Source organism: Python bivittatus, unplaced genomic scaffold (genome assembly GCF_059951505.1).
Source record: "Python bivittatus isolate LINGU-HERP-01145 unplaced genomic scaffold, Pbiv_v1 ctg000200_np1212, whole genome shotgun sequence".
In the NCBI taxonomy this organism is placed as follows: domain Eukaryota; kingdom Metazoa; phylum Chordata; class Lepidosauria; order Squamata; family Pythonidae; genus Python; species Python bivittatus.
Genome location: NW_028277040.1, coordinates 8,292,304 through 8,305,863, shown reverse-complemented (window position 1 = coordinate 8,305,863; position 13,560 = coordinate 8,292,304).

Genomic DNA, 13,560 nt, shown 5'->3' with positions numbered 1-13,560 from the left:
AATGAGAAATGGTGGTGGAGGATTGTAAAAAGAAGTTAAAGGAGTTTTTTGAGAATAATCTTAATAAAGGCACAGAAGTAAGGATGGTTTGGGATGCAAGTAAAGCTTTCATAAGAGGATACTTTATACAACGCAATAGTGAATTTAAAAAGAAGGCAAGAGAAAATACAAATGATTTTGGATGAGATAAAAAAAAAAAGAAAGAAGATTTTAAAAAATCTCCACGGTTGACAACTATTACTCACCAAATTAAACTTTTACAGAGACAATTATCTATGTTAACAGTGAGAGAGATGGAAATAAAGATGAACTAAGCAAAACAAAGAAATTTTCAATTTGCAAATAAACCAGGGAGATGGCTGGAGTTCTGGAACATACAAACCTTGGAGATAATTTTATTAAATGGGTAAAATTGATTTATACAGTACTTCTCAAAAAGCACAAATAATTGTTAATGGAGACTTAACAAAATCTTGTGAGATTCAAAAAGGGACAAGACTAAGATGTCCACTGTCTCCACTTTTGTTCATTTTGGTTCTTGTGGTATTGAATAGAGATGTAAGAAGATAAAGAGAATTATGGGAGTTAAGATTTAAAAAGAAACTTACAAGTTAAGGGCATGTGTGGAGACCCACTAGAGGGAGTAGAAACGTTAATGGGAAAATTAAAGGACTTTGGTATGTTAGTAGGTTTGCAGATTAATAATCAGAAGACAAAGATATTAAGACAAAGAAATTAGCTCAACTAGAACTGATGGAGAAAACTGGTTTTAAGAGTGAGAAAAAAGTGAAATACTTGGGTATTACTATGACAAATATGAATTGTATGTTATTTCAAAATAATTATGTTAAGACATGGAACGAAATTAAGAAGGGCATGTTAAAATGGGAGAAATTAAAATTGTCACTGTTGGGGAGAATCTATGTGATAAAAATGAATGTTTTGCCAAGAATGATGTTTTTGTTTCAGATAATACCTGTTTTGACAACAGATGTACCATTTAAACAATGGCAAAAAGATACATCTAAATTTATATGGCAAGGGAAAAAACCACAAGTTAAATATAAAGTGTTATAAGACACAAAGGAAATAGGAGGACTGGGTTTACCAGATTTGAAATTGTATTTCACTGCTTGTTGTTTGGTCTGGATGAAAGAATGGATGTTGCTGAGAAACAAGAGACTTTTACACTTAGAAGATCATGACCTGAGGTTTGGATGACATGGATATTTATGGTACAATAAAGTTAAAATTAATGTGGACTTTAAAAATCATTTTATTAGACGTGCCATATTGAGAATATGGAATAGATATAAACCCAGGTTGTGCCTGAAAACACCTTTATGGATCTCAGCTTAAAAAGCGTATCATAGAAGAGAAACAGCAGACAAAGTCAAATGGTTTACGTACCGGGATTTATTGGAAAACCATCAAGGGGAATTTAAAATCAAATCAAGAGAGCAATCAATAGCAGAAGGATATAGTTGTCAATGGTTTTCCCATTTACGGTTATCAGAAAGATTCAAAAAGGACAAAAAGGCAGATAATGAATGTGCAATTGCTAAAATGTATACACTTTTGTTGAAATCTGAAACAGAGGAAGAACATGTTAAAGAATGTATGATAAAGTAGGCTAAGAATTTTGGTTATAATATACAGATGGATCAATGGGAAAATATGTGGTTAAAAGGGTTGAAATTGTTATGATCTCAAAGAGAATTTTTATAAAATGATGTATTGTTGGTAGACGACGCCAGAGAAATTATCTAGAATGTATAAAGGTACTTCAGATGTATGTTGGAAATGTGAACTACATGAAGAGATATTTTATCACGCTTGGTGGACATGTAAAAAGGCTAAACAATTTTGGATTCAAATACATATCAAATACTTTGATACAGAGGATTTTAAAGATTAATATTCAGTTGAAGCCAGAACTTTTCCTTTTAGGACTAATGGATAAACAGTTGGGGGGGGGGGGAACCCATGGAAGATTATTTAAATATATGATTATGGCAGCAAGATTACTAAATTCACAGAGATGGAAAGATTTGACATTACTCTCTATGGAGGAATGGTTGGTGAAGTTGACATTTTGGAGAAATGGATAAATTGACTTCTTTGATTAGAGAAAAGACATTATCTATTATCTATTAAAATATATATATATAAATATATAAATATAAATATATAAAATATGGCACAGGACCAAGGTATCTGTCTCACCCCTGTTACATCAGCCCACCCCACTCGGTTCAGCAGAAGGGGCATGTTGTGGACCCCACCAGTCAAGGAATTTCCACTGGTGGGGTCTAGGAAGAGGGCCTTTTCTGCCATGGCCCCCACTCTGTGAAACAACTTACCACCCAAGGTGCAGTGTGCCCCCCGCTCTCATGGCCTTCAGGAAGAATGTAAAATCTTGGCAATGCCAGATGGCCTGAGGGCTGGATAGGGGCTCACACCAGTGGAATTGGCTTGTGGGGTAATTGATTCTATCCCCCCCCCCGTCATCTTGAATGTTTTTAGTCTTTTTATGTATAGGATCTTTTATATATAGTCTAACTTTTTAACTAATTAATGTGGGTATTTATATTTTTAACTGTTTTCAGGTTTTACTTTAATTGTGAACTGCCCAGAGTCACCCTCTGGGGGAGATGGGCGGCATGCAAATTTAATTAATTAATTAATTAGTACTCAGAACTGCTGTGAAGAATATCAGAAGCCACATCTTTATATCTTTTTTCTTTCTTTTCTATTTTTCTTCAACTTTTCTTTTCTTTTCTTGCACTATTTGCTTTTTTCTCTGATTTCTTTCTTTTTCTTTTTCTTCCCTATTTTATATTAGTTTGTGTTAGTTTTTATCTTCTTGTTTAAGTTTCAATAAAAATTATATATATACATTTACATACACACACACACACATATATATATAAATGGAGCACTCTCTTTAAAACCCTCTGGTGGAGGTTGGCTTCCACCTCCTTTTGCTACTTGCTTCAGTTCACAACAGAATTCAATTCTTCCATTGAAGCTCAGTTGTGATGGGCATGGGAAGTGTGATCTGCAGCTGAACATCAGCATTTCTGTCTTTTTTAACAACTATAATACATTGGCAACGTTGTGGTAGGGGAGCATACAAACATCCTTGCATTCAATTATGTACCCTTGATGTGCATCTAAAGAGTATGTTTGCATTCCTAGTGAAAACCAATGTCTCTGCCACATCTTGACTGCAACAGCTGATTGCAGCTTCAAGAACATCTTCAATAGTGTCTGTGACACCACTGATGTCAGGGAACATGATCTCCGGGTCCATAGGCATGTGCAGTTAAAATGACGGGTTTTGTTAAGTGTTGCAGCAGGAATACTCAGATAGTTTTTTGTTGTTGTTGTTTTAATTGAGGAAAGAGGCAAAAAGACTTCTTTCTTCTATTTCTTTTTCATGTATACATTATTATTTAATTTTCTTCGTAGGATGCATTCCCACTCTGTTTAAAGGAGTGGGGAGAAAGCCTATTTTTTGAGGAAAATAATGCAAACTACTTTCCTTGATTATATATAGCCTTTTTTTCCCCAGTCAAAGCACTTAATATTATGCATTTCCCATTAATCTGCTGTGCTAGCTGCAGAAGCAATTGGAAAACAGTCCAGATTTAAGCATCTTCCTAATCCATGATTTATCTAAACTTAAGTTGTTAAATAAGCCATTCTTGGCTGGGTTTGCCATCACACTGAGCAAAAAACAAGCCACATTAAGCTTTAGTACATTGTGTGAATTAAATTATAGGGGCTGTGATTTATACCCAGAAGCTGGTGCTGTTTCTAAAATCTGATTGACAGCTAATCATAGATTCTCTTGTCAAAGAATCACTCTGCTTCCAGAATGCAGTAGTCAAGTATGTAGAAACAGCTTTCTAAAAGAATCTGTCAATATATATCAGATCTCATTGCTGCTTCTAATTGCACAATTATTTGCAGCTACACAACTACTCTCTCTCCTTGTAGAAATCCAAGAATATCTTTGTGCCCCACAAAGCTCTGCCAATAATAGCACATCTTAGTTACAAGAGTATGATCCTTTCCCATGACACACTTAACTGGGTCAAGGGGGGTTAAGTGTGTCATGAGAACACCAAAAATTGGCTAACTGACCCAGTGATCTAACGTGGAAAGGGAGGGGGTTAAAATTTATCCCAATTCAAACCCAGTCATGCTGAGTTTTAAACTAATTCCACCTAACCATTCATGTTGTAGGAACATCAAACCTAAATTGTTCCAGTTTGCATACCAAATCCTCTAGGAGTTCCCCCCACAACCCAAACGTATCTGGAGCAAGCAACTGGCTATAAAGGACCTCCAGCCCCAACGTGCAGAATGTCAGATCAGGGTATCCAATCTTCACAGCCAATGTTCACCAAGGACTCCTTATTATCCATGGTATAAAAGAAACTGGGAAAGAATCAGGATAGTTCTATTGTACCCAGAGTCACTTCATGTGAGATGGGCGGCCATATAAATTTGACAAATAAATGAATAAATAATACAAAGACTGCCTGTTTTGTCAATCTTCTGATCAGTGAACAACTGTAGGAGGTAAATAAAAAAAATTGGTGAAGAAAAAACTGATGAGAGACGCTTCTACTGCACCTTCCAACATTGCACAGACAAGGAGAAAGCCATAAAGAAACAGCTCAAAGAGATCACCTTCTGTAATAAAAAAAAATTCCATCTTTCTGGAGTGGAGAGATGTTATCCAGAAATATATGGCTGGCAGTGGGATCCTACCTTAATGGCCCCCCTTACCCTTATGCTATCCATGAACCATGGCCGTCTTGAGCTAGGCAGTGGACTGTCACTGGGGAATCCACATTTGAGAGGGAGGAAGAGTAGGACAGGAACCTTCTGCTATGGACAAATGCCAGATGATGCCCCAATGAGCAAGAGGTTCTCCTCCATCTGAGGGCAACTGTGTTCTTTCGCATTCTTTACACTGTACATCAGTGTTTCTCAGCCTTGGCAATGTGGACTTCAACTCCCAGAACTGGGTTGAGAAACATCCTAGTTGAGGTGGGATGAACTCTGGATGTGGACTTCATTGTACTGAATGATACTGCAAATACAAGGAAGAGAGAGTGTCCCATGAATCCTCCAGGTCATGGCACCAGCCACCAAGAGGTGACTGCAAATCCACCCTGCCTGGCAGAATGCATTCAGGATGATGATGATGATGATGATGATGATGATGATGATGATGATGATGATTCAGGAGTATAGGAGTATGTCAGGTAATTGTGGAGTGGGGGGAGTGGGTTTATATCTTCTCCCTCGTTCCCTGTGCCCTAAGATACTTAACACTACTCCTTATACTGTAGTCAACTTTTAAATTCTCTTGGGTTCCCTTATACTTTGCTGCCAATTGTTCTCATCTAATCTGCTGCTCCTCCCCCACCCCCGGGCTTTGCTTTTCATGAAAGGCACATGGTTATATTTGTTTTTTCTCAGAGTATTTTTAGTGCACTGGCCTGATCAGAGCTGAGTTAGGGGTACTGCTGGGCAAAGTTGAGGGATGTGAATGGGATCAGGGGGTCTGGCTGCTTGAATGGAGGGTGTCTGAAAAATTGGGCAATGAGCAAAGGCTAGAAGGTCTGGAGGCTGAGTCATGGCAACTGGACTTCTTTTCCAAACCAAAAGACAGTTCCACCTGGATGACTGAGAATCTTCCTCAACACAGGAGCTAGAAGGCTACACCCCTCAAGAGAGTATTTGCCGCCATCTAGCGGTCATTCCGAGTTTTGCAGCACAGTCCCGGAAGAGGATTAAACGTGGCCGTGATTAGCGTTTGGATTTCTGCTGCCACTGGGGCATTATTTTTTCCCCCTTCTGTCCATTTTGTCTCTCCTCCGCCTTCTGTTCCCCTCCCATTCCCGCCCGCCCGGCCAAGGTGAAATAAGCGGCCACGCCCTGAAACCTTCCTGTATTGTAGTCTCCTGCTGTAAGGGCTCATGGGATACTAGGACATTCCTGCCGCGCGGGAGGCTCCGTTAACTCGAACTCTGACGAGTTTTTTAGGTTTCTTAGAATCTTAACTAGGTGAATGGCTGCCTGAGTCAGGCATTTTGTGGGAATAGGGTTTAGGAATAATCTCATTAGCCATCACGATCTCTTGCCTTTTCGCATTCCCTTCTCTCTTGATGGCCCATTTTTGCAATCCTTTCAGTTTGATACAAGGCTGTATCTTTGCCGTTACCTGTTCTCCTTTTCCTTTGCACCTGTTGATGTAGCTTCTGCCAGCAAGTCCTCTGGGTGCTAGCCTCCCTGAGCAATGCCAGACAGAGTGGAAAATCAGGATTAGAGAATAAAGCTGCTTAGTTATTTGAGGAAGACCAGGTCTGTTGAAGATCTAATTGATGCATTTGCTCAACATGGTGCTTTCCCTCATTAAAATGTAGGCAGGAGGTTTTTGGATTCAAAAGCAATAAAACACACCAGATAAAAAGCTGAAAGGATTTATAAGCAAAGCATAGCAAAAGAGTAATTTTAATTGCAATACATAATATAGACTGGAAATACCCACAGGCAAGGCACTAAAACAATCGGCAGAGGAGTGTAAATTAGAGGACAGAATGTCACATCCTTTGGGTAGATGGGTACCCCTCCTCCTCATCAAAAGCAGCTATGGATGTTTCTCACGTTATCCCAGCTAGCAAATAGCACTTTTCCTGGGCAGGACTGCACTAAGGCTCATTTCTTGGGGTTGATTTAGAGAATATGTTCCCTTTTTAATTAATCGTTTCTGTTGTTTTGAGAAAATATCCCTACAGGCACTGGCATACTTGCTAAAGACATTCTATCATACATGGCCTGATCATGCTAATCTAACTCCCTACACCAAGCAGCTGACCTTGTGATCAAGTGCCTGAGATCATGCTATGCTGAAAACATAAATGGAGGGTCCGAGATAAACGCATCAGCTATGCTGATTTCATGTCCAAAAAAGTAAAAGCCATATTAATCCATCAACTACTGGTTTAGAGCCTATAAGCACTGATCACAGGGGGAAAAAATGCACATAGGTGCGACCTCCACTTTCTCCTTGGCTTTCTTTCATGATTCCACTACACATCCTAGGCTTGGTCAGTGTTAACCATGGCTAGTTTTTTGTGATGTTGTGTGTTATGCAAACCCAACCCATTTGGAAGGTTATGGTTCAATGTACTGTGTGAACCCAGAAAAATATATTAATTCAGTAACCAGGTTAGGTATGTTGTGTGAATGCAGCCATTATAAATTTCAACAGTTGCCTTTGGCTAATGGATTTAGATGGGGTGATGGGATGGGAAGAAGATTGGTTCATTCAAGTTCATGACAATTAAGAGGAGGGGTAAGAAAACCAGAGTGAAACAGGAGGCAGTATCTCTTTATTTAGGATATGTGTGCAAATCAAAGCATGTATCTATTTTTGTATGTTATACTTGTGTGATCAATTATATACTTTAATCAGATCAAATAATGATTAACTCAACTGTTTACTGTTACTAATATTATTTTAATATTTGTTATGATTGCTCCATTTCTGAAATGTAATCTCTAAGTTACCCCTGCAGCTCTATCATTCAGCCTCTGTCTTAAAGCCTCTTCCTCCCCTGCTAATTCAGTAACTTTCTGAAAGACCTGGAGATCTGATCTGACCAATGCCAACCTATGCGTATCTACTCAGAAATAAGCTCTGGTGAGATTGATTGCCACATACTCAGATAAGTGAGGTTTAAGGCTACTGCTTCAAGAGTCTTCTTTAAAAAAAAAAAGATTCACAATAAGACATCTGTTTCAGCAATTTATTTCCCTGTTTGCTTTGCATCGGGCACCCAGTATAATAGTTTTTCCATCTTCAGTCTGTTTTTAATGCTTTGCTATACTGAGGTAAAACAGCTATTTTAAACAGCTGTTAAGCAGATATACTGTAGACTACCTTAAAACCCAGGATGTTGGGTTTTTGTTTTTGTTTTGCAATGACTTAGATGTATGCATCCCCCATTGTTTGCATTTGTACTGATACTGCCTCAGTTCCAAAGAAGACTATATTTGGAAGATGTGCTGTAATTGATTCCAAGATACTTTGCAATGTGTCATGACCCAAGAATCATGGTATGACATTAAGTTGGCTATCTCTCTGCTATGTACTTGTCTTGGCCACTGATTAAGATTAGTCAGAGATACATTATTCCAACAGCTTTTTAGACCCTGTCACATAACATCCTCATTGATAAAGGCTCCATGTCTCCAAGTCAGCAGCATCCGTCAACAAGATTTGCAAGGATTTTAATGCTTTGAGGAAGCTACAGAAAAGTCTGGGAGATAAATCAAGAGACAATTCATATTTTGCCATTTTAAAATGAACTGCTTTGCAGGATGACATTTAACTGGCATAGATCTTCAAGCATTTCCTCTTTAATACTGTGAATGAGTGTGCTATTTGTCAGGTTTATACCCAAATACAAGTGAACATGATTGCCAACTTAATCATGTTGAAACTCATCTCGATTTAGAATTAGAGTGAATCTACTACAGATTAGGGATGAAAGATAATTTTATTTAGTTGGCATTTAAATGTGAGTTCATCTAATTTAGTAGTTTTGAGCATACCAAAACTTAGTTACCCTCTGAAATTCACCAGTATTTTTAAAAATATATTTGAAAAAAGTTTGGACACAGACGCATACATTCATAAAAATCAGGTACAAAAATGCACTATATTTATGCATATATATGTCAGAGAAGAACAGAATCAACTGGCAGCAAATTGCTTATTTATTTTTCTTTTATGGCATGGTTGTATACACAGTGGTGATTAAGTGGTAACATGCACTTGCAAGATGAGCTACATTTCAGCTGAAGGCTTTCCCTGACTTCAGATTGCTTGTTAAAACTCTGTATTAAGTTTTCCAGGCAGAGCCTTTGTAGAAGCCCAGTGTTCCCACTTCTAATTCTTTCTCCACAGCAACAGTGTTGAGAGAAGCTGGGCTGAGAGAGAGGAATTATCCCTGATACCACAATGAGCTTCTATGACCAAGGCCAGACTTCCATCTTTTATTGCAAACTGCTTTCAATATTTTTTGTAAATGGGAAGTAATATGCAAATGTTTTAAGAAATAAAATAAATCTGAGTCTCCCAGCTCCAGATGTCCTCCATACTCAGCCATCTAACTAGCTGGATCTGGGTGGGAATGACTAACCACTTAGACTACTCTGAAGAAGTAGAAGAGTCCTTAAGACAGTATAGATTTCTTCCTTAAAGATATGGCAGCATGATCTCTTGCTCTCTCCCTCTTTTAAAGACACTGCTTTGAAATAACATCACATAACTAACTATTGCTCCAAACTCTTAGGTTGAAAAATAAGTTCAACCTACTTTGATAAACAGGAGGTAAATGCTGCTCTAAAATTGAAGGGCAGCAATTAAGGAGCATAAGACTCTATTAAGACTTTTCTTTTCCTTAAAGGAAAGCTGTGCTGAAATAATACTTTTCTTAACATACAGAAGTGATTATCAGTGCTTCTTTCCAAACTCACCATTTCACAGCTTACTTTTAAAAACTTTAAATATTAGGAGTTGGTTGATATCATCCAAGTCCAATAAACCCTAGCGTGAATTTAAAAAGGAATTCCAGCTTCTTCCTTGGTTCCTTGTTCCCTTTTTCTTCACCCCTTCCTTCACCTTTTTCACACTGACATAATATTACTATAATCTTAGTGTTTAAAAATTTGGATAAGTAAATAGCCAATAAAATATCCAATTACTTTTGCTTTAACTTGTTTCCCTTGAATGTCCTTGTATGTTTCACACACACTTCCAAAGTCCCCTCTCACTTACTTCCAGTTTATCTTTAGGTAAAAGGTAGGGGCAAGAAATGAGTTCCCTACACAGAGTTTCATAAGTCTTCTCAAAACTTTTGGGAATCTTTCAAAAACCTTCACATGTCTAGGTGAGCAGGTGTATGAATGTATTTGTCCAGCACAAGAGAAAGAGATAAGTCACAATGGGGTGAACCACTGTGGGTCAAGAGGAGTAATGTTGAGGATTAGGGCTAGAACTGAGCCCATGCATTGACCTTTAGTATAACTCACAATACATTAGCAATACCAGCCTTCTATGAAATAGGTGTGTTGTGTCTTGATATCCTCATAGTAAACATATCAGTGGGATGACAGGTATTCTGTCATGGTGCCCACAACCCTTTCACAAAGCTGAAACTCTGCCCACCAGCCCAAAAGGACTGAGCACCCTGCTATAGCCCACAGGCATCTCTCAGGAAGAGCCAAGACAACAAATTCAAGAGGAATGGAAAGTGGGACCTCAGTCACTCAAGGTTTTTGGGGTAAATGGCTTTGGTCCTTGCCAGCCATCAAAAGCTCACTCTTGAGCACTTCATAATGAAGCTCAGAGATTTGGCAGGATGGCTGTGCATATGTGGAAATTCTTTGGTTTGAACTGAATGTCACTGGGGCCAGGGAAAATTAAAATGATGAATCTTTGTTGGTACAGATCTGCAACTCTGTGGATTCAATAGACGACCCACCCCACCACAGTTACCAGATGTGCTCAAGAATGTGATTTAAACACGAGACCACTTTCTAATATATATATTCTCTAAGACAAAGGATCTCAGCGGGGGATTCTTGTGAGCAACTTGGGTTTAATTTTTATTAAATCCAATCAGGCATGTGCAAGCAACAGAGGTGCACTGTCAAAACTGACTCTGGGGTTTTCTCCCCGCTTGCCCAAAGACACTGGCTGCAGGCTTGCCTAGGAAAAGTGGGAGCACAGTCAAAACTGGCTCTGGATCTTGCTCTTCATTTTGCCGCAGTGAGCAATTCCACACCCTCCACATCCCAAGAATCCATGTGATAGAATGATTAAAACTGACATATTAAGGGTAAGTAGTAATGTATTTCTTGCCCAACTCTAACCCCAAAGGAAGTATTAGTTATATTCATGGAGAGTTCACACAGATTTACTTATCATTTTGCAGGAGTGTGGTATTACAGTGGTTGAGAACCACTGCACTAAGGGATTGTTGCCACAAATGTATTGAAAAATTAATCTAGTCTTCATGCATACAACAATATCGTTGAGTTAAAGAATTTTATTGACAAAACAGGTAAGGCCCACAAAATCAGTGGCTACAGATTAGTAGTCCAATTGAAAATGTAAAAATAAAAAATAAAATATTGAGTAAAGAGACACAAAAAAGTTTCCATAACACAGCTTTTGAAAATGAGGTCTGGCTGCTGTGGAATGACCTGGTTGGGATTTAAATAGTGTCTGAAGTTTTAGATTTGTGTTTATTTTTGTCTGGAATTATCAATAGTGGAGCACAAAGAGTGCTTAAAAATAGTCTTTCAGCAAATTGAGGATATCAGGAATGAACAGGATGGATTAAAAAATGGAAGGAGTCCAAAAAGAAGGCTGAAAAAGGTGGGGATGGATGGAGATTCAGCAAAAGCATCTTCCCCAGGGTGGCAACATTTGAGTCAGAAAGAAATAAAGTCACACTTCTGAGAAATGAAGTTCTTTGCTAGAAAAAAAGGAACATGGCCTCCACTATTGCTTACAGGTATCTCAAGTTAGACATCTATCATTCAGCAAGAACAAGTAGTTTGATCCCAGAGCTCTGATCCGATCAGCCCAGCTCCACTTGAAGCTATGGAAAAAGGGTTCCATGATGGAGAAAAAAATGTGAGTTTTGCTGTTCCTAACAGCCAGCCCATCACCTTGAAAAACATCAAGATTATTTTCTGATTACAGTTTGGCCATATAGATTAGAATCTATAATATTAATGAGCCCAGAACCATCTCCAGCTTTAGACACAGGAAATCAGAGTACTTGAGCCAGCCAATCTAGGATCCAACAGCCTGGTGTAGCTGTTGAACATCTGGCAACTCTTTTGTAAATTGCAATACAGAAGGATAACAGCCTAAAGGATTACATCCTTCGTACTTCACTGGGGTAGTGCAAATAAACAAGTGTTCTTCCTCGTAATACTACAGCAAGAAAAATGGTTCTGAAAGCTGCCCATTGTGGACAAGGAAAGGCAGAGATAGGCCAAGTGGGTGGTAATAATACCTTCACTGAGGCAGTGCAGGAAATTAACTCACAAGGCAAGAGAAAAAAAAAACAGAGAAAGGCAAGAGAAATGGCTGCATAAGGAGGTAATTGTACAGAAGGGTGGATAAAACCAGATTACTTGCTGACACTTTTATATTATTAGCATAAAAGTTGTGTACAAAGTTTTTTTTTCTCTTTGAACAGTACAGTATGTACAAATATATAGATGAGCTGAACAGGACAATGCAGGCCATTTCTCTGATATTGTTTGAAAGGAAAGTAGAGCTGGAGCTATATGTGTATTACCACAATAACTGAAGAGGGTTAATTTATGTCTTCACTGTTGAATAAACTTAAAAGGAAATCTCCCAGGTCCTTCTAAATTATCCCTGCTCATTTTTGTCATTCTGCCTGGTAACAAGGGAGATCCTTTGTAGCTAAAAATCTTGTAAATTAGAGGGAGGTAACCTGCAGGCTCAGAGCTGCCCATGGCTTCATACTTTGTCTGGTATACAGGATCCCCCTTGAACTATTATCACTGAAAACTGATGCCATGTTTTCTACCACTTTAAGTTGGGAAACAGATTAAAACTGAAATATATGCTCCTAGAAAGCAAGGAGACCCTCAAAACCTCTCCTCACAGTTAGCCCTGCCTTTTTGCAACCCCCCCCCCGTCTTCCAAAAATATTAAGTCCAACTCTTGGCATTACAAGGATGCCCATCCCTGCTTTAGATAAATAATCAACCAGCAAGTCACCTACTCCTGACAGCAGGAAGTGGAGAAGATCACATCTGGCACTATGCAAAGACCACAGAGGAGAAATGCATTCTCTCTGTCCCTGGAATATCATGGCAAAACGACACAACTCCCCCCCCACATATGCACACATATACATTGGGCAGGGAAGAACTAGTTGCAAGAAGGTTGTTTTCATCCTCCGTGCCTGAAGTAACTCTTAGCTCCACCTTCTGCCTTCCTCTATCAGACAGAAGCCATTGGATGGCTCCAACCCTGGGTTCCACTGAAAAGGACATTGGTGAGGAAGAGGCCAGCATGTCCCTTACAGTGGTCAGAGGAAGAGTAACAGCTGAGAAGCTGCTTTGCCCTTCCCTGCCAGAAAGCTCTAACATTTCCAAATACTAGCCATCCAAGGCCTGGAGAGCCAAAGAACAGCATATTATGACCCCATTTATCAGTGAAGAGGGGACCGAGACCAAACTGGCCCTTTAACAACAGCTGATAAAGGAGGAGCTGCAGGGGATCTAGCTGTCTTGCTCTCCCCCAATCTCTGATATGACTGCCAGGGGGCCTGAGAAGAAGGACCATCCATTGCTGTAGGACTAAGGGCTACTCCAATGGATAGATGTGTTATGTGTACAGATAACCTATGTTTATCTTTAAAGAGTTAATGACTTTTAAAGTAAAAAAATAAAACAACTCTTATGATATGG